Below are 23,459 nucleotides of genomic sequence, written 5' to 3' on the forward strand. Positions count from 1 at the left end.
AGGTTAGATTTTAGAGCATATGAATATCAATCTCTATGTTATAATATTATCTTCCGGAAATGTTTCATCTGACTCAGACGTTATGTTTTGTTTTTGTTTTTTCAGTTCAAGTTTCTTCTGCATTAAAAGATAATCATGTACATGTTGTAAGGAGCAAATTATGTATGTTGCTGCAATATTTCCAAATAAGTCTAAAAATAGAATTCCAAAAGTTCGTTATTTCGGGTCATGGCTTCTATATATGTATGTATATACAATGCCTATATATACATACTATATACAGTATAAGCATGCAGACAACATTGTGACAAAGATAAAGGTGGCAGATTGAAACTTCGATGAGTTGATATGACGATACCCATTATGATCGAATTACGAAAAAGGGAATGTTTGTTTCCATGGTTGTGATCAATACTCGAAACCTAAATTCGTATCAAGGACGAGCTGGGCTCATCGCTCTTTTATTGTCTCTCCTCATTCATTACACATCGTTGTTGATCGCTCTTCAACTATTCACTCGTCATTCTTCACTCTTCACCTATGACACATCGGTCAACCTGCACTCACAAATATGCTTAGGGGCCATCAGGGTCAGTATCTCATCAACTCGTAGAAAACAACGTCCTATGTATATATATATATATATATATACATTTTGATATTCATGAACTCAGCTCTCCGACTGAAACAACCATTGATACATTTCAACCATGTTCTATTGTCTGCCACAATGTTCATCAAGTCTATAGGCATGTTTTATGCATCTAATGACGCGTTGTGGTTAGTATTTAGGGGGATATTTGAGTCATTCTGAATACCTGCTTTTATGATGGTGTATTGATTTACGCACTTATGTATTGTTGTGTTTTGTTTTTTTTAATTTGACTTAAACAGTTGCAAATCAATGTTCTAGTCACAGACTTATTCAAATAAGTTTTGTGTGAAGGCGCCTTGATTTGTAATCAAACATTATGTCAGGATCAACTCTATGGCAAGCCACGTAATTTGGGATAAAGGGTTGATAATATATACATATACGTACAAAAATTCAAACTTCCTTTTAAGGAAAGAATGTTTTGATTCAAAATATATTCCCGTCTTTGTTCATTAATCCTGGAGAGAATTTACGTTCAGTTCGGTTCAACAAAACGAAGTTTACATATACCAATGATAGCAGAAACGCATTTTCTCGAAATGATACCGACTTTTAATTCCTTGAAAAAAGATCATTATTGGTTTTTTTTTCGTTACTTTTTTTTCTTTTTACACGTATAATTATTTCTAATGCGTTTAACATCTCCTATCATCTACTTGCATGTAATATTTCAAGAGCACGTAAACTGTCATGAAACAATCAGGACATATCATTTAAATCAGCGCGAAAATACTCAACTGTTTTGAGTTATCCATTTTGTTTTCAAAGTTGTTGTTCAAAGGTCAATACACAATAAAGAATGAGTCAACATCGCTTCATCTTCCTCTTCCGGATCTTTCCACAGAGTGGATGTGAATGTCACCTCTTGGGTGGGCAGCGTTGCTTCTATGCTCGACAGCAGCGAAAGCAGGACACGCAAAGTGCGACGATCTGCTTTTTTACGTGAACTTATTGCGTTCCCATGAGGAAGAAATAACCAATGACCTTAATGTACAATGCTTTTGAAAACTAGTAGGCACATTCAAACAACCTTCATTTGCCATCAGGCTTCTTGTAACTTCGTCTATTAGACATGTACAGTATAAAATGGAGGGCACCTTTTGTTTTGTGTTTTTTCCTTTCTAGTATGAAATTTTTCCGGGATCTGATTCTATTTCAGATACCCCTTGAATGGCGTACCAGCGCTTGCTTCGGTTTGCATCTGTTACATAGGCATATGATGATATACTTGACGATAAAAAGAATTGACCGATCCTTTTGTTACCGTTTCTGGGTGATGGAGAAATCAACCATATACTTTGAATCTCACAAGAAAAGAATCGAGAAACAGCTAAGTGGGCGTAATAATTTCTGCTGTCTACATGGAAGAGTCTATATTCACATCACCACAGATATCATCTGTGGACATGGTTGAAATACTTGACAAAGAGAAAGACAGACATGTTTTTGCAGGAAAGAAAGAAAGAAACAACCAAACAAACAAAACAAACACCAGAAACAGAAAAAGCGTCATTCTTGATCGTATCGTCAAGCGACAGGTTGAATGGTAACTACCGGTGATGTTGGACTTTGCCTATCGCTTGTCAACGTGCTAGCAATTACTCCTACAACTTTGATAGTTTTCTTTGATTATTCAGGTGTATTTTTCCGTCCAGTTTTGTAATGAAGGAGGATAATTGAAGTATGCTTTCAAATCATTAGTATCTAAATGGATAGACGATAAAGTCATTTGGAGAGATAGACTGAGACAGAGAACAAACACTTTAGATTTATGCTTGTACATTAACAAGCAGATACTTGCTTAATGCATGACTGTTTTGCCCACTTCTATATTCACACCACAAACATGGATAATGGCCATTTTCTCTCGCGGACATCTGAAGTGAGATTTGTTTTTAATAACAGAAAATATACCAATTCCTTGCCTCCCGCAGACCATGTCATATTCTTTTGCCACTCATAAGTGCCCAGAGGAATAGTAGCTACTTAAATAATTTCTACATACCTTCTTCCGTCAGCTCTCTCCGAGCCTCAACAGCCTCTGGCCGAGAAAAGGTCATCTCCTCCTATTTTAATCGGTGGACTTTCTCGTCACCACCTGTACACTTTTCACCTCTGAGCACTGTTGTCTAAATACATTACGCATGCAGCATGCTTTATCCAACATGCCAGGCAAAGAGACAAGGTATTAGACAAACTTTCTCAGGATCCTCCCATGAAGGACAGCATTGTATGTTGATATCACAAGCAACTATAGGAAGTACTTGATACTTGATAATGATCGGAAATATGATGCTAAATCAGATTAGGTTGGATAAGGGACATGCTCAGCACGAGTTATTGATAGTGTCAAGTGCGGCTCTTGGTTCAGCGTATTTTTTGGGCCTATCATCTTGTTGATATATTTGATTTAATCACTTCCCCTCCTCTCCCCTCCAAAACAAACAAACAAGCAAACAAACAAACAAACAAACAAACAAAACAAAAACAAAACAAAAACAAACTGGATATGTAATAGAGTTTACCAACATGACAATTATCTCACCAAGTCTTTGCTTGAAAAATTATGAGACTTTTTTGAAGAGAAGTTCAGCGCTTCGTGATCAGATGTTTGACATCGTAGCTATCATTTATACAGATTTTGTCAAACATCGGTATTGAAATCGAAGGTTAGATTATAAAGCATGTGAATGTCAGTCTCTATATATATCATCCGGAAATGTATCATCTGACTTTTCCATTAAGGCAATATAGTGCGCGTCCACAACTTCACACAGTCACATAATATTACTCAGACGTTATGTTTTTTTTTTTTTTCAGTTCAAGTTTCTTCTGCATTAAAAGATTATTATGTATATGTTGTAAGGAGCAAATTATGTAGGTTGTTGCAATATTTCCAAATAAGTCCAAAAACAGAATTCCAAAAGTTCGTTATTTCGGGTGATGGCTTCTATACCCATTGAAAACGCATTAAATATAATCACACTTCTAACATCTTACACAAGCAACTTTGAAAATTTTACTCATTCATTTTACTTCGCCAAACACATGACTTGTAGACTAACAAAGCGTTTCATCACGTCATCCTCAACTGTCAAGATACAATAATCATGTCTGATGACTACATCTATAGTAGCATTTTTAAAAGGTTTTATAAGATAATCTGTCCCTAATATGAAAGAAACGTGTGACAAAAAAGAGAGAACATTATTTGGCATTTGATTGGTACGTTTTTTTACATATCTGTCATCATCAGCTAATTCAAACGTCAAAGTCTCGACAGATTGTTGCCCCTTCTTTCAGTTATCATTGCAACACAATTTCATAAACGTGCGGTAAATTTGATCCAGCTAAAAATGTGTTTCGCATTTTTCATCCCCCAAGAATCGTTTCATTAGGGATAGTGCAAAATGTAGATATGTTTCCATCTCGCGGCTGCAGCTGTTCTCATTTTGCTGTTGTTATTGTTTCGTTTACTTATAAGCCACGCCATTCCACACGGTCACAACATACTTCCATGTTATCTTTCTTTCTGCGATGACGTTCCGCAAAAGCATTGTTAACCTATGCTTATCTATTAACATTTTTCCTTTCGTCTCGAAGAAAAGACGTTCTAACAAACCACAGCATACGATGAGCACATCCTCTTTAAAAGGAAGCCACGCTGTATGCCTACTATAGAAGTAATTAGGTCAAGCAAGGAGGTTTTATACATGAAGTTCCAACTGGCTGTAATTATTCAAACAGTTGTCATAATTATTTCTATTCATGTACACAAGAATTCTACAGGTGCACATGTGCCTTTGATGATCGATGTTTGAAGCCGCCGTCTTGCTGAGCAATCTGGAGATTCATTTTGAACGTTATCATAATATTTGGCCATATTTTGCTTATTAAATGAAATGAAATTACAAAGAATGTAAAACGAATGTCAATCCCGTCCAGAAATTTGTGCAAAAGTGTAAATCAGAGCTGTATCATGTGAAAATATTTAAAAAAAGTATCATCCTGGAAAGCTGGTCTTATCACTTTTCCGCTTAATTTCCACAAATGAAACTAATATGGAATAATCTTCAAGTATAATTCTTTATTGATATATGTATATATCAGATAAGTGCCCGGGTATGCCCAGTCGAATAATTTTCATCTTTATCTCAGCATTTTTTGCTCAATTTCTATTCGCGCATCCTCATGTCTGTACCACCTACCTTTTATAAAAAGGGATAGCGAAAAGTAATCACCATCACAAAGACATTTCTTCCTTAGAAAGTGGCTGGTGATTATGCAATGAGACACGAATCAAGTCTTCCTGTCTGCGCGGCAGATACTGTTCGGCGCATGCTTCAAATATTTTTGAGCGGCGGCTTCGAATATGGGATCAAAGGGAATAACACTGTTGTTTCTCCATCTCTTGAACCTCCTTGGGTCAAGTAAGCAAAATGAACGTGGCTTCCATGTGCGAGTTTAGTAAATATTTGATCGGTCACGTACATGCGGAAACACCAGGGGCGTTATACAAGCAATCACACAAATATATAAACTTGGGTACACACACAGACGGACAGACAGACATATGGAAAAACACGCAAACACTAATAAAAATACACCGTATCTTTTCAAAAGGTAAGAAAATAGCAGGGCTATGAAATGGATCTGTATTTTTGCCATCTCATCTTACCACTTTTTAAAGTGGCTCGCCCTTGATACTTAAATTCAATGAATTTACAAATCGATGTAAAACAGAAACCAAGTGTGCTAATCCTACAGTGCCTTAGTGTTCGGAGGAAATAGTGATGTTTTGATTGGGTAAAGAGACATGCGCAAGACCGTGAGGACATTATGATCCACAAAAGTTCATTAGAAAAAACAAAATGAAATATGTTATAACAAGCCTATAGGGAATGGTGTTAGAGTTTCAGACGAGATGAGTCATTCTGTAAGGCAAAAGTATACAAAGTAAATAAGACTAAATTTGTATGCCGGCAAACTGTACTTGTCCGTTGGATAGAAAGCCATCAGTGTAAAAGAGGGCCCAAGACATGGAATCTCTTCACAGATTTTCTTAATATAAAACGAGACCCGTGCACACTGAATCTAGAGCATTATCTTTTCTGCAATTAAAATACTTTTATACTTTCAGTAAAAGAAAATAGATTACTCAGATGTAGTATGTCTATAATTTTCCATATCAATATACATAATGATATTATCAATCCTGCACAGCCATATATCTTTTCTTTTCTTGTGTGTGTGTTGTTTTGTTTTTGTCGTTGCTGTTTATCATTAATGTGTTCATTAGTTAGGCGTGCCCGATACAAGCTGTGCATGCTGGTGCCACGCCTCCTTCAATGTACATAAATTGTCACTGTAGATGAATTTTCATTGTAATACTTTGGTAATGAGGAAATAAACGTTACTTAATGTATTAATGAAAAACCATACAAGTAAACTGTATATGAAGTAGCTATCACGATCTAGATATGATATAGAATAATGTTTCAAGACCCACGGTGCCATTTAGGTCAAGACAAACCCTACATAATAATGTGAACTATATGCATAATGTAAATAAGCACTTCCTATCTTTACACATTTACACTAAGTTCAGATAATATACATGTTAAAAAGAAGAAGAGATGGATACTCTCAGGATGAGGATAGTATCAACAAATTTAATTCATTTCGAAGAATTCCACAATTTTGTGACTTTACCCCTAACTGAATTACAAATTATGTGCAGAAGGATCAAAAGAAACAATCAAGAGATCAAAATTGCAGCAAAGGCAGATGATAAGATGTAAGAACAAATTCCAATATTTTCTCAAATCTGAGTAGCCTTATTTCTTCATTCGACCACGCTTTGCAGCGAGATCTCTTGATAAAGGCCACGCAGCAGAAAGTTAAAGAAAGAAAACGATCGAGAAGAATCTGGAAATAATTTACATTACTTTATGTGTATTCATCTGTGTATCTGTATATATATATATATATATATATATATATATATATATATATATATATATTATAGTTTCACGAAACCCACAGAAGATGTGGTCATCAGGCAATTGATGACATTGCGTTTGACATTATTTGATATCACATCATCGAGCAATGCAGTGGGAAGTGCGTTATGTGCAGAACATAACAATGAGCACAAGGTGATGTTACTATGGTGACTGAACTGAAAAAGGTCCGATATTCACTGTAGGGTAATAAATCAATTAGTTACGATACATTTTTGGAAAATTAAATGAGAATTTAATATGTACTGTATGTTTTCATAATTCTCATAATTCTTTAATTCCATTGTCTAATAAACAATGGTGTATTTCTTTTTTAATTCTTCTATGACCGTGTCATATCAAGTCTTTAGTACCTGCTAGTCTGTAAAATATTTATTGCGTGACTTTGGATTTCTTAGAAAGACCCTCAATAAATCTAGTACACTGGTATATACAGAAAAGCTGCTGCATGTACTGTACTTCTCGTTAGGATTTTTGTAATGCTCTACGGGGTATACCGTGTAACACTTCACAATCGCAATTTTAGATCGTCTCCAAAAGCTTCAAGACAATGCGGCCCGTATAATGTCATTGTCACCGGAGAGGAAGCACGTAACACCTGACTTATTCATCTACATTGGTTGGCTGTTCAATATCGAGTCATACCATACATGTACCAAGTAAGCAACTATAGTGTAAGCATCTTATGACTACCATCCCATGCCACATCAATGAACTTTGTTTATACGTTAGCGGTCATGCATCTATTTCATTTAGTATTGTCCCATTCCGAATGTATCCTTTGGTGCCATCCATCGGCTTTGATGACCTGAAAAATTTCCCCCAAGGAAGTACACTTGACCTCGTCTTAATAACCACATGGAATGTACAGACTATACATAGGCCTAACTGTACATTTATGTGCCTATATACATACGCATATACGTCCTTTTAAGAATAAAAAACAACAACGTGATGTTACAAGATAATGCAGAAAGAGTTATTCAAAACAGGAAAGGTTTGAAAAAAGTGTGATATTTTGTTTAACTTTGATAACTTTACATGAACGTATGATTTTGGAGGAGCTGCCGAATCTTGGAGGAACCTATATTCATTATTGGTGTATGCTATTGTTTATAATTAATATGGATAATCATTGCGAATCGGGTATAGAGGCCTAACATTACAAAATGAATAATACTGATACATTTCTCATGTAATTATATTGCTTATGATTAGTAATCATGTTTACCAGAATTGTACAGATAGATATCAAGCAGCTTGGGAATGTGTGTGCTGTTGTATGGCACATAATCTGCAGAGGAGAGGACAGTGTACGAGCAACAAGAAGTTTAGATGATGATAAACTGCTTAGTCAAAAACAAACAAAAATCATATCAGTGGTCAAATCAAAGTAAACAGTATTGTGGCGAAAATGTGATAGGGGCCTACAATGCTTTCGAAACGTGCAGCTCACAGTTAACTTTCGAACACAGTGCAAAAAATCTCATAGATCCCGCCCCCTGTGCTTTCCCTAGGCCTATGATAAAATGCACACGAGATTTAGGCTCACTCTATACTTTCATGTGACACACTGTACAGAAATTTCAGATAGCGCTCCCCCAAGGAGGGAAAAACATTACATATAGAACCTCTTTGGAAAAAACAGAAACTTGAGAGAAAAAAGTCTAGAAACGTTTAAGCAGTAGAAACAGGGTTAAATAATATCTAAATGTATTATGTGGGATGATGGGTTAAGAAGACGGAGCTAGTCACGTGATTGGCTTGAAAAAGTATAAATACTGTGAGCTCACTACTAATCCCAGAAAAATAAAAGTTATGAGAGTAACAGAATCAATGGAATTGATCAAATGAGATGTAGTGCATATGCTTTTCGTAATGACGACTCGGTTTCAAAATCATCAATTCATCGATCCCTGAAATCAACACATTCTGTTGGTCATAATGACATCAGTACTGTTTTGCGGAAACAGATGATCGGATTGATTATCATATACCCCTCTCTCTTAAAAGAAAGCTATTCGTACACTTTTAAAACATCCGGGTCAGAACTGACCCGGAACTGGGTCTGTTGGGATTACACACCGTTCCGGGTCAGAAATGACAAGGAATGGGGTCAGATATGACCCATTCAGAGTCATAAATTGGGTTAGGGTAATCCCATTCAGGGTCTTCATGACCAAATTCCAAGTCATTTTTGACCCGGAACGGTGTGTGACCCCAACGGACCCAATTCCGGGTCAGTTCTGACTCGGATTTTTTTAGAGTGTACTATGTGCAAATGCGGGTTGTCATGATCAGGCAGATCCCCTCTTTTTCTGTTTTAAGACCTTAATGACAAAAGATATCCACACCCAACAAATTTTTTTATGATCCACTTTAAAACCAATTTGTCATCTTCTCCATTTATAGATTTTCCAGTTGAACGAAGAAATCCATTTTTATCGTCATTGTTGAAAACTTATCTGTTTACTCAACTTTAATTATGTTGTTTTGCTGCTGTATGTTATATCATAATACGTATATATTTACATAATGCTGTATTTTATTTCAATGTCATACTTCTCTTTTTTTTCCTGATCGATGCGCTTAGAAACATCAGTATTAAGCGCTATATAAATGTTATTCATTATCATTATCATTTTATCAAACAAGGCATGCAACAGATGTATTCAAGAAAGCAGTCAAGAAAATATTGACCACACAAGTACCATTGATTTCAGTTACGTTCAGACGGTGATTTTGCCAACAAAATACGCTGTAACAATTTCGTCTCAAAATTGCCACTTCGTTGACGAAATTGGCGTTGTCACTTGTCAACGAAAAAAAAAAATCGTCACGAAATCTCTGCTGTTTATTATTCAGGTTATGCTCCTCCTACGCCCTGGAACGGCGATTCACTTTATAGAATTCTATGCTTCTTTGATGATATTTCTTTTTATTCTTTCACTGTGACATCGGTGTAACTTTTTCAGGAAAATATAGCAGAACTGTACTAATATACGTGAATGCATTACTGTAATCTATGAGTATAATCATGTACATGTGTGTTTGTATGTACATATGTATGTATGTATGTATGTATGTATGTATGTATGTATAATAGCCCTATGTATATGCATGTATGATAAATTGATCTTGCAAGACTTCAGTATCAGGATGTTCTATTATCCCCATCTGTCACTCTTTCTCCCTCCCCCCCCCCCTCACTCTCTCTCTCTCTCTCACACTCTCCTCCTCTCTCTTTCCTTAACCCTTTATTCCACGAGCATCACTTGATTTCCTTTATTGTATTAATGTTATTCACTATCGGTTGCCAAACAGTAAAGCTTTGTGCATATTCTTGGCAATCGTTCTGTGTAGAAATTAAGATTATATTATTACAGATGTATATATAAGACGAAAACTATTGAATCTTGTCATATTGCTGTGAAATGCCATATCTGTACAATATTAAAGAAATTGCTGAGAATTAATGTACTTGTATAGAAATGCCATACAGAGAATAAATCAAACCGATTCAAATCAAATAAGTAACCACAAATATCATGTAGTCATACATCGTCTTAATACACGACAATGAGAGAGCATAATCCATCATTGCCTCTTTAACTCCTAAAGAATTAAGGAACCACAACCCCAGGAAAGCACATCCAGGCCGTCGAAGATCAGCTAGGTGTGTGTGTGTGTGTGTGTGTGTGTGTGCGCGTGTGTGTGTATGTGTACATGTGTTTCATATGGCGTTGTGTGTTATGACTAATGTTGTCAGGGATTTTATTTGGATCCGCAAAGACCGAATCCATACTGAGTATCCAGATCATAATGATTTTATTCAAACACCACATGAGCATCACCATACTCTGGCGCAAGTCATTTTTGCACTTTCTCTTAACTCTTTGAGTGCCAGGTTTATTTCCTGTCCTTAGGGTTAAGCAACGTCTCCTGTTCGTCAAGCGTGAAAATGATACCAAATGATTTGAAATGAAACGGTCTCTCAAAGCATGTATGAAAATCGTTCGTTCATGGCTGGTTTTTAAATACATCACAAGTTTCTGAGTGTGAAATATGTTTGTATATATTCAACCTATAGATAATTATACACGTGTGTGTATGCTCAAATTGGTAGTTTGTATTTCAATATCAATGTTCCTATCGTTTTTAAAGAAATCACTTAAAATGCAATATCTCTTGTTCGGGCTGTGGTTGGTTCCCACACCTAAATTAAAGAGCAGTTATTACCGTAATTATGATTCAGTATGAGTTAATAGTCAGTGCCGATATGGGAGAAACAAATGCATTATCTTTTTGCAACAGAATACAGTATAATTTGAATGGAGAAATGTGTGTGTGTGTAAGGGGGGGGGGAGAAATGTTCGATGACACTCTTACTCAAAATACTAAAAACATTAATATCCCAATACAAATTCCTATTTCGATCTATTATTTTTTTCTTTTTTAATTTGATTTATCAATGCGATTGTATTCTGAAGTTTCAGCTTATCAGTTGCTTCTGCCGTGGTGCTTTATTTGCGCTACATTCTGTTCGTATATGACAAGCTTTTGCATAGTCCTTTTTTAATTTTGTGGGAGCGATATGGATATTACCCCGTTTTCATTCAATGTTCATATCGCAATGCCTTTGTCAGGCGTAATGGACAGCAGCGGAAAGCTCTCAGACGCTTTCCTGTGGAAAGTGATCCAAAGTTACTTAAATGTTACCGCAGGAATATGCGACTGAATACACGGTAGTTGGTTCAAGATGAAACACACACACACACACGCACACATAGACAAGTGATACTCTCAGCGTGTACATATGAAATTGATGTGTGGCATTATTACTTTGCATTTCTGCTCTATTTCTGTTCACTTCTTCTATTTCATCCACGCTTTTTAATAAAGGAGTGATTGTATTTTAACGATTCAACTGCAACTATATCAGTGACTGGGAATATTTTGTAGGCGTGTTCGTCTACGACTGAGATGGTTGAATGCTCAATGAAGGGAGATGTACTTTCGATATCAGAAGTTTATTTTGCTTAAAAAAGGCTAATCAATCACAGCTGAATGGATATTTATCATAACATACGCTCTGAAACTCCTGCTTCTCAATCCCCTACTGACTAAAAAAAAAACAACAACAAAAAACAAAACAAAACAGACAAAACAAACAAAACAAAAAAAAAAAAGACCCCCAACAGGAAAACTATTTCAGACATACCACAATACAGAGATGGTATTCCCAAATAATCTTATAACTGCAAATCGTTCGGGGACATAGTTTTCGGACAACTACTAATATTACGTGATTTCATTCGCAGCCCGGTTCCAATTATGTCCACTACTAGATACCAGTGCTGAAGCAATAGTTGTCTGTCACGTTTTCATATAACGAATATGTGGTGATTTGAATCATCGCTATACAGTACAGACGACCTGAACTTAAATCGACTGTCACCTAAGAATAACCAAACTAGACTGTATCTGAAACGAGATGATCTTTATTGGCCTGCGACAGTGGCTCTGCCTCATATTCTAATTCTCCGAAAGTACCAACTATGATTTTTAATGAAGAAAGTTTCACTCTACCTTAGCACTGACTGCACACTAATAAAAAAAAAACCCACGCGTACATATATATGTTATTTGCATTCCATCCTCATTTTGCCCAGTGCCATGGTAATGAAAACGGTTGCCTTGATGTCTTCCTGTTATTGCCTTGTCATGACTCATGCGCACGCACACCCGTATAAAAATTGTACTTGACACAATCGCACACACACAAACACACACACACACATCATAAATAAACAAATACACTTCTTCCATGGATCATGAACAATAACTCCAGCAAATGCGCGTTTTTTATGAGTGAGAGAGAGAGCTTGCAGATCAATTTCGATACCATACTATTCGTTTTGCAGCGAGTGTGACGACTATAAATGGTGCCTAAAGACGTGCATTCGTTCACAGTAAAAAAAAAAAAACAACACGAAAAAAGTTAATTTCGTAGAGAAAGCAAAAACTATTACTACAAGGGTTGTCGGTTACGTCAGCCGACGTAAACGATCAGAAAAATTGACGTCACATCGACATTCAGCACAAAGTCAGTCGCATTTACAAAAGGTTGCTGACAAGATCAAATGAAGATGTTGAATAACGCTTAGCAGCATGAATCTTATAGTTCTGTCTAGCAATGTCTCCAAATGGTCATACACTGTGTTCCACAAAGAAGTTAAAAATAAATATGTACTGCTATTTTCGTTTATAATACGTTGTTTGTCTAATCCAAATCGACCAAACTGCGAAAATGAAAACAGAATTTAACAGGATTATGATTATAGTCCATAATTTCATTTTAAAAGTGCGCCTTTTGTAAGATGTATGTACTGACGAGCCAATATATCAACTTGCATACGCGTGTGTTCGTAATAATAGCAGACAACAGGTACACTCTTGTGTGTAACACGTATATTATGTAAGAATAAGTATGCAATTCATTACCCAAATTATCATGCGCCAAGCGATTAAATTGTCATGCAAACTGCCGGGGGAAATATTTTGAATGTTTGTTTGTTTGTTTTTGTTGCTTTTTCCCAGTCCACAGAAAGGAGAGGAAAGATGTGAAATATGGGTTCGAAACCTGCTATGGGTGCGACCGAAGAACGTTTGTTGCGACAAAGATTGTCGCCCCGTCAAAGATTGTCGCCCCCGGCTCGGGGCGACAATCTTTGACGGAGTTGGCGTCAGAGATTGTCGCCCCGTCATAAATTGTCGTCTGGCGACAATCTTTGACGCTTGTGCAGTTCCCAATTTTTGAGCTCGATGGCGACAATTTGTATGATGGCAAAAAAAAAAAAAAAAAAAAAAAATTGTTGCGACATTATTGTCGCCCGTCAAAAGTTGTCGCCCCCGGTTCGGGGTGGTTGCTCCGGTGTTATGCTTTGGTGGGATGGGTATGACTGGTACGTTATGCGTATGTGTGGGTGTATGTGTGTGTGTGTGTGTGTGTGTGTGTGTGTGTGTTGGGGCTGCATGGTATGTGCTGTGTATGATATGTAGGTGCGTACAATAAGTGATTTGTGTATGCGTTTGCGTATAGATGTGTGTGTGTGTGTGTGTGTGTGTGTGTGTGTTTGGAGTATAATAATACAATATGTAGAAACTGTGCATGTGGGTGGTTGTATAGTGGTAGGGGTTTGTTTGTCTGTGTGTATACGTGTGCCTGTATGCGTACGTGTGTATGTGGGTATATAGTGGCGTATGTGTATATCAAAGGGTGTGTGTTTTGTGCCTGCGTGAGTGTCTTATCTGAGGGGTTTGGTGTTCGTGGGCTACGTAGGCCCTACGTACGTGTGTTGTGTTCGAGCGTTTGTACATTTTAATAAAAATTACCCTAAACGAACATTCTAATCAAATATTAATCAAACTGGAAAGAAAGTCTTACCACATAAATCTTCTGCTGCAGGCACTACTGTGGCAATGAAAATGCCTTCAACGTGTATGAGCACGGGCGGTGAGTTGGCTCAGTCGGTAGCGCGTCTGCCTCACGATCCTAAGGGCCCGGGTTCGAACCCGAGACTGGACTGAGCAATGTTGTGTGTAATCATACCGTCCCCTCTAGCAAGAGGCAAAACACACTGTCCCTCGGATAGGACATAAAATGGAGGTCCCGTGTATGAGAGAGTCACAGCTCACGCACGTAAAAGATCCCGCTTCATTCATTCATCGCAAAGAGCAGGGTGTTTAACCCGGTGAAGTGGTCCCACCTCACATCCAACTGGAGCCCATGGAAGACCAGCTTAACGTAGCTGAATATAGGCTATCCAGCCTGCTTCTCAGATGGAAACGAACAAACAAACAGCGCGTGTAAGAGTTCACAACAGCGTTGATTTCAAAATAGTATGGGTGTGTCAATTTCAGCGGTGAGGCGGGCTAGGCGAGAGAGAGACCGAGAGAAAATGCATACGAGGGAGGTACCCTCCCTAAATGTTATCTGTCTTTGTTCATTTTTCACTGCAGTCCTAGACCCCGTTTACAGTGCGGGGCTGGGCCGAGCCGCGGCCGAGCCCAGCCTCAATTGCGAGGCCGAGCCCCGCAATTTTGTCCGTTTACACTGCCGGGCGCGGGCTCGGCCGCGCTTTTAATTCAAACATTTCAATATTTTGTCGTAGTGGCGCTCTGCTTGTAAACAAACGCAATTTGGTATAGTCTGGTTTTCAGACCCTTTGCCAACTGAATTCTGTGGCGACGGCCGAAGGCAAAATCCTTTGCAGGACAAAACCACCTTAAACTATACTAGTTTTCGACGTTGAGGGGTTAATATCGTGAATAGCGAAATGGTACGGGCAGAGAGTCTGGAAGCCAGACTAAAATTGGCCGCGCATTTGGCCCAGTTTGCGTTTACACCAAGAAGAGGCCGGGCTCGGCCGCGGCTCGGCCGTGGCCGAGACCACCTCCAGAGCGTGGCCAAATGCGCGGCCAATTTTGGCCTCGCATTTGGCCTTTTGCGCGTTTACACTGAAATGAAGGAGGGCTCGGCCGCGGCTCGGCCGCGGCCGAGCCTCGCATTGTAAACGGGGTCATATTCTTCCATCAGTCTTAACTACAACGTCCATACTACTATTCTTTGTCCTTAAATAAGTTTGGCATGCTTTATGCATGAGCGAATAATTTCGACACGCCGTAAATAATTTGTCAAATTATTGTTAGTTGATTTTAGCACAAACGAACTGCCATATGCACACCGCCAATTACAAACAAACACCAACAAACACTCAAACAAATCCTCATAATGCAAATAAACCACCTCAACACTTCTTTTTGTTTTTCCTTGATATTTATTGATTTCATTCAAATCATTCATAAATCGACCCATTCTGAGTGTAACATGAACAAAAACGTTACAAATGCAATTCGAAACACAAACAAATCCATTTGTCAATTTATACTACAAATAATCTCACTTCAACATAGATAACTCGATTATAGACCAACCCTGCTATCAATTTCTTCACGAAAAAGTGTTGACATGTGCCAAACCTATATCCCTTGAATATATTGGTTTGGATCATGTAACACCTTCTTACTTACAAGGGCATATACATAAAAACCACAAATACATTATACAAATCTAGAATGAAATCAGTCATAAAAAACCCGACCAACTCCTCCCCCACCGAAACAAATCTACATCTCTCCTAAATATTAAATCCTACCAAAATCTGTCATACCTTTTATAACTATCCTTCTTCAAATCAAATCCCCATCCCACTTATGCTTATGTATGTGCGTGTGCTGTCAGTCTGCAAACTTAATGGGGACTGCACTACATAACGGAATGTGATACATTCCACAGTGCAGTCATTGAGCAACATTGTAAGTTTTCCTTATTGATTATGGAATGACGGTGTGAAACGGCAAATTACTGGCAGCAACATCAGGAGAATTGCATAACAATTAAATACGAGCGAGCGGAGCGAGTGAGCTTGAAAATTTTGACATTTTACAGTCCCCAAACTGCAGTTTGTAGTTTGTTTTTTTCGCTTTGGAAATGAAGGGTGGGGGGCGCACCGGGTGCAACTGCGGCAATTACTGGCAGCAACATCAGGAGAATGGCATAACGATTAAATGCGAGCGAGCTTGAAAATTTGTGACATTTTATAATCCCCAAACTGCCGTTTGTAACTATACTTTTTCGCTTTGGAAATGAAGAGGGGAGGGGGGACGCAGCGGGCGCAACTGCTGGCAATTCGCAGCAACATCAAGAGAATGGCATAACGATTAAATGCGAGCGAGCGAAGCGAGCGAGCATGAAAATTTTGACATTTCACAGTCCAAAAACTGCCGTTTGTTTGACTATACTTTTACGCTTTGGACATTGGGGGGGGGGGGGGGGTGCACCGAGCGCAACACTGGCAATTACTGGCAGCAACATCAGGAGAATGACATAATAATTAAATGCGAGCGAGCGAAGTGAGCGAGCATGAAAATTTTGATATTTCACAATCCAAAAACTGCCGTTTGTGTAGTTATACTTTTTTCGCTTTGGAAATTAAGGGGGGGGGGGGGGAGGGCGCACCGGGCACAACTGCTGGCAATTACTGGCAGCAACATCAGGAGAAGATAATTAAATGCGAGCGAGCTTGAAAATTTTGACATTTTACGGTCCAAAATCTGCCGTTTGTAGCTATATCTTTTCGCTTTGAAAATTAAGGAGGGGCGCACCGGGCGCAACTGCTGGCAATTAATTTGGGGAGGTATGACCAGCGAGGGGGCGTCGAAGTGACCAAGTGGGGGAAGGACATCCAAAATCTGCACTTTGGAACATCCCCTTATATTATTGCTTGTGTGTGTGTGTGTGTTTTATATACATGAAAAAGTTGGGAAATAGCCCAGGTCAAGCCTTATCATTGGCAATGGAAGTCATTTTGATATAGACTAGTATGTACAGCAACACTGCAAAATCATTAATGATCTAGCTTCGATATAACGAAGCGTAAGGTACAAGGATGTACATTATACATCGCATTGCGCAACATTGCAGAGACTCTTTTTGCCGTTCGGATGTTCTGAGTACACTGCGCACATTCTGCTTATATTCAGAATGCCAACCAGAAATAACGCTGAATCATAATATTTTGTCGGCTCCGGGCTTTTTGAACAATGTTTCACACTATATACCTCTTTGATTATTTCTAAAAGAAATCTTAGAAAAATAATATGTTATTTCTTGATCACCCTTTCATAGTTTACTAACCCTTGAATTACCATTTTGGTAAGTTTTTTTCTTTTTTTCCCTTTTTTCTCTTCTTTACCAGCTTGCCCCCCCCCCACACACACACACTTAACAGGGATCGAATGTACCACTCTTTTGCATGAAATATAAAAGTGGGAGGGAAGTGGCAGCAAAAATATGAAGACTTTTTGTTCTTATTTCTTTTCTTTTCTTTTTTTTTTGGGGGGGGGGTTCTTTTGCTTGTCAGCCGACTTTCGGAGGAAAATCAGACCTTAAAAGTATGAAGACTTTTGTTTTTGTTTCTCTTATCTTTTGATTTTCTTTCTTCTTGACTGACAGGGAATTTTACCCCCCCCCCCTCCAGTTTAAAAAAGTAGCGTAGCCCTGAATAATGCCCAAATATATTCAATAAAATGGTAATATGGATCTCCATTTCTTTGTATGTAATAACGTACCGGTATTATTTTCCTGTAGGTATTGTACTTTTCTATTTTCTTAATTTAAGTCAATAAAGCAATCATCCCAGGGGCATCGTTTCGTTTTAATGATGGTGGGTGGGGGAGGGACTTTGAGTTGAAATATCTGTGCGAGGGAGGGTGTGGGAGGGGGGGGGGGTGTCCCCCCTCCCAGACGAGGAAGATTTTGCATTTTCAGACCTGAAGTTAAGCGATCTGTTGCACACTTTTGGTGAAATCTATTTGACGTTGTCAACGTCTGGGCCATACCTTATGTCGATATTACTTTCTTCGCGAGCGAGCGAAGCGAGCGAGCGCTTGAGAAAATTATGTATACATTATCCTACATGATAGAATACTGTTCAGCTCTGTTACCTGTCTGGAGGCGGGCGTACGAACGTCATGCAATATGCCAAAATTGATACAATCACATCTCTGCTTCTTCCATTTTCCCTCAAATTTCAGGGGGGATGATTGTACAGGCCACCCCCCCCCCCTCCTCCATTTCGGGGGGAGGGGGATATATCCCCCATCCCCCCGGGATTTACGCCCATGCCATGCATGATACTAATAAGTACAATTCTTATACCACCTCAGTGAAGCCCAAGTACACGCCATAAAACGGCTTCCAGCACGACTTTCAACGTAAGTGACAGTACCTCTCTCTCTCTCTTGTGGTTGTCTCTCGTAGTCTGAGGAAAACTAGGTGTTGTGCACTCGTTGACATGTCCGCATGCGGCTGCGTAGGCCAAAACTGGAGCCAGTTGGTGGATGCAGCATGGTGTCATCTCGATCGAGCAGCGACAAGGAGATGGCGGTGGTTATTTTTGAAAGCAATCCCAGCCTTCCTTGTAAAGGCTTGTCAATGATATGATTTATGTGTGCAGCAGCATTCTCCCGCTCACGAGGTTGAAGATCTGCTCATTTGAGGTTGTCCTTGAGCATGTCTTTATACCATTTGTTGGGACGGCCTTGTGCTTGCAAATGTCGTACGTGTGCCAGCTCGCTATAAAAGAGCTGACGAGAGATCTTCGACTCTTTTATGCGCCTGACATGGCCGGATCATCGAAGCTGAGCTTGGGGGATTTAACATTCAATGCTTGTTGCCCTGGCTCTGTCCAGGACATCCTATAATTTGTGATGAGATCTTGCCAACGTTTGTGCGTGATGGACGGCAGAGAGCGCATGTGATACTGTTCGACCTTTTTTTTTCCGTATGTCTGCGGCACAGGGTCTATAATACCCCGTTTATACTGCTAGCGGGTTTCAGAGCCTCCTCTAGGAGGTTCGAAAGCCCACTCTGAAAAAGCAGCCTCTCGTCTGTTTATACTGCTCACCAAAAGCAGACCCTAGCAGGCCCTAGCAGGCCCAACCTTCTCCTCCCCTCTGATTATTGTTTATGGCGCGGGCTTTTGAGTGACAGTGTGCAAGTTGAAAGGCTTTCTGCAGCGGGGATTGGTCGAGATGGCTGGGTTGTTTATGCAAGCAGGCGATGACCTTCAGCAATTACCTCCGGGTCGGCCAAAAAGCGGCTTCTCGAACCCCCTATGCGTTTATACTGCAATCGAACCTCCTCGAGGCGGCTATAGCCGCCTCTGAAACCTCCCCCTGTAGGTGGATTTAGAACCCGACCTGATCGGATCTCCTTTTCTGAATTCTGTCTGTTTATACACTGAGCTGAAAGGCGACTCGAGGCGGCTATAGCAGACTTCAGAAACCCCTTTTTCCTTAGTATAAACGGGGTATATGTTTCGCAGTCGAAAGGCAGAGATGAGAGGACTGCTGCGTTGTTCACCTTGAGATTGGTTGAGGCAAAACGTTCTTGTGCTGTATGATTTTCGTTCGTAATTTTCCAAGTGCCAGGCTGGCCCATCTGTATCCTTGCTGCGATTAAATCGTCCAGAGTAACATCATTGGAGAGTGTACTGCCTAAGTATTCGAAGCTGTTGGCATTCTTTAACTGTGTGCAATTGATAGTGATGTTTTTTGATAGTGATAGCGATGATAGTGGTTTTGGAGAACTTATTGACGGTAGCCTATAGGTAGTTCTCCTCGTGGGCCATCAAAGCACAATCATCCGCAGATCTTCGAGAGTGAATCTCTTTTAATAGCACCTCGCAACCAGGTGCCACAGATCAAACAGTGATCCTTCAAATCTGTATCTATTGTAGATACTACACTCCAAGTCCATGACAACATGGAACAGGACGTGTGTAAAGAAGAGGTTGAACAACACAGGGGCTAGCACACAGGCTTGTTCTACACCTTTGAAGATGGCATTTTTTTTTTCGGATGGTTCACTATTACACAGTGCTACTCCAGTCATATTTTCATGAAGCAGTCTGATAAGTGTGTTGAACTTTGCTGGGCAGCCAAATTTCCTAAGAATGATCCAAAGTGCTTCTCTGTTGACAGTGGCGAATGCCCTTGTTAGGTCTATACAGACTTCATAAAGGTTTATATTCTGCTCGATGTATTTTTCCTGAACCTACTCATTTCAGACATATGTCGACAATGCCACGATTGCCGTGGAATCCACAATGTGAGGTTTTTCTCTGCAGATAAGCCTGTTGAGGATGACGCGGGAAGATTTTTTTTTTCAGCAATGGACAGGAGGGATATGTCTCTATAATTCCCGCAGCCTGCTCTGGAACTTTTGTTTTTGTATAAGACGACTATCATCTCTTGACTTCGACCATGGATGGGGGCATCAAGTTAATCTTTCACTGTTTGCAGAGGGACCTGGTCAAGCGCAGCCTGCTCAACTGCAGATGGGCGACTCAGGAGTTGGCTGAAGTGCTCCTTTCATCTGTCGTTAGTACCAGTCCGGTTCCTGATGACACAGGAGTGAAACCGGTTTAGAGAAGTGGTGACAGATGCTGCGAAGTTAGAGATTGGTCCCATGAAAAAAGAAAAGAAGAACGCATTCATGGAATGGCAGAACGATGTAATCTTCACCTCTGAGAGGGATAGATTCAAATCTTTGCAAACAAAGACCAACCAAATTTGCGCAACATGCAAGATAAGAGGTGGTAAAAAAAGCTGAAGAGATTCAAAGCTTTCCTGACTCAAACCAATGTAAAGAGTTCTTCAGCTCCATTAAGAGAGTCTCTATTGGTCCTGCAAAAGCTGACTCCTATCAACTGCTGCCAGCAGAGGGAATCATTATCATCAGTGTGACCGTATACGTGATGCAAAACGTGTTGGTTGTTCGTCCACAGAGGCGAAGATTACCATTTTCTCCATGAAAACAGCGAAATTTAGGAACGTATTATTGAACATTATCTATGTTAACGCGTAAGTGCTCCGTATATCCCGTGTTTTGTAATCACGACCACAGGGATACGGCAGATAGGGGGAGTTGCAGTGTAAATATTAATGAGAACGCGGGTTTTTCGCTCCCTGTGCTTTTGTTCTGCATCGGTGGCCCTTCTCACCTTCACAGCCTTTGCGTTATTCTTGATAATAGCTCTCCAGTCTATGCAATAAACCAACTTCAATATCAAACTCCTCCAGGGATCGTCTGACAGCGTCCCAGGCAGCGCTTCTCAGGGGCACCAACTGGCCTTTGCCCATGTCGGAGCTTGCCATGTGTTTTCTTGGGGAAAGGGTCATCCGTTATACAAGCTATATGGCGAGTCCATCTAAGATGGGCCTTCTAAAGGAGAGTGTGAAGTAATGGTAGTCAAGCCAATTTGTATCTAGAATTTTGTCTAGCCATCTGATGCAGAGAATTCTCAGAAGGCAACAAAGATGGGAGTTGTTTAGTAGCTTGGTATGTCTCCTGTACACGGTCCAAGTCCCACAGGCATTCAGGCAATGGGGACATTTAGCTTTGTAGAACGCCAGTTTGGTACGGCCGGTTACACCTCATCGATACCAAAAGCAGAGATGACTTTCACTATTCGGTTAATAACTCTTTTTTTTTTTTTTGGTCAATGTTAAAAACATCAGAGAGGGTGCTTCCCAGGTTAGACAAAGTTGTCGACCGCCTTGAGGTCTTGTCTCTGTAATACACTGTACATCACTTCAGTCTTGTTTGTGCTATTAACTTGGCCAAAGTTGTGACAGGCAGAAGAGAAACGATCCTTATCAAGCTGCATGTCATGCTCAGTGACTGAATTTGTAAGGCACTGTCGTCACCAAACAGGAAATAACATAAAGTGGTTTCTTTCACTTTTGTGACGGATCTTTGACGAGGCTTTGATACCCTCATTTTGTGTGGAATACATCCAGTAACCTGGGCGAGAACATCATGACCTTCTAGAGACTATTTTCTGCTCACCGTGTCGAAAACTTTGGTGAGATCAACAAAAGTGATATCGAGATCAGATTTTTGCTCCCTACATCTCTCCTGGACTTTTCATGCAGCAAAAATTAAGTCCAATTCTCCACTGTCAGCATGAAAGCCACGTTGATATCCAGGGAGGAGGTCTTGCTCTACATGATCTGAAAGGTGATTTAGTAATATCCGGGACAGAGTCTTTTCCATAGTAGACAAGAGGGGTACACTCGTATGGTTGTACCAATCTTTTCAATTACCCTTTTCTTGACGTGGACAATGGTGGCTTCCTTGAGCTGATGGCGGAAGTTTATCTTCCTTCCACATGGACTGAAAGAATCCTGTTACTTTCTGGAACATGGTACTGACTCCCTCCTGCAGACCTAAGCTGGAATGCAGTCAGACCCAGAAGCCTTACCACATGTATATTTAAAAGCTATCTTCGCTCTGAAGGGATATGGTTTATCTTTACCTGAGGTAAACGAGTTCCATCTTCATCGAGGACAGTCTGGGGACTGTTTTTTTTTTTCTGTCAGCAACGTTGTTCCGTCAACATTAAGCAAGGGAGATGACCAAGATGATTCTGATCCATGCACCTCTTTGAGTGCATCATAGGAACGCTTGGCATTGTGAGATTGTGGGTACGAATTTCTTTAGCTCTACTCGGAAGCCACTTATTCCATCATTTTGAGCTTCGCTTGTAGCCCTTGCCTCATACATATCAAAACTGCTTTCTTGAAAGGAGAGGACGGGTTGTTATGGGCTGTCAGGAGACCGTGCTTGTCTCTGAGTAGGGCTTCAATTACTCAAGTACCTCATCAAACATGTCCTAGCATTTGAATGAACAGTATCCCTGGAAGGAGGCCCACTGATCACCAATAATAGTCAGCTCAATAATCTGCCAGCTTAGACACATACAGTCTCTTTATAGGCTCCTCACCTTGTGGCCTTATCAATGACTGAATATAAAGTGTAGACTTTGAAATTATGAGACGATGTCTGTCCAACAGTCAGCACCACTCATAGTCTTTGTAATGAGTATATCCGTTCTGTCATATTTCCTGATGATGTGTTCAATCATGCGCTAGTACTTTACCGGGTGGGGCAAACGGCACAAGGTCTTTGTCTCAGTGGGACTGTGGGTATCACATAATCTCAACAGAAGGGGGCCGTTGCTATCATATTCATTAATACGTTCTACCATCTCTGTCGATGACTCCTTTCCAAATCTGAAGATCAGATCCTTCCCTTTGGACAAACGGAAGATGGTATATGTCACAGTGAGATCGTGTGTAGCCAATAGTCT

Source organism: Diadema setosum, chromosome 14, assembly GCF_964275005.1.
Source record: "Diadema setosum chromosome 14, eeDiaSeto1, whole genome shotgun sequence".
Classification (NCBI taxonomy): domain Eukaryota; kingdom Metazoa; phylum Echinodermata; class Echinoidea; order Diadematoida; family Diadematidae; genus Diadema; species Diadema setosum.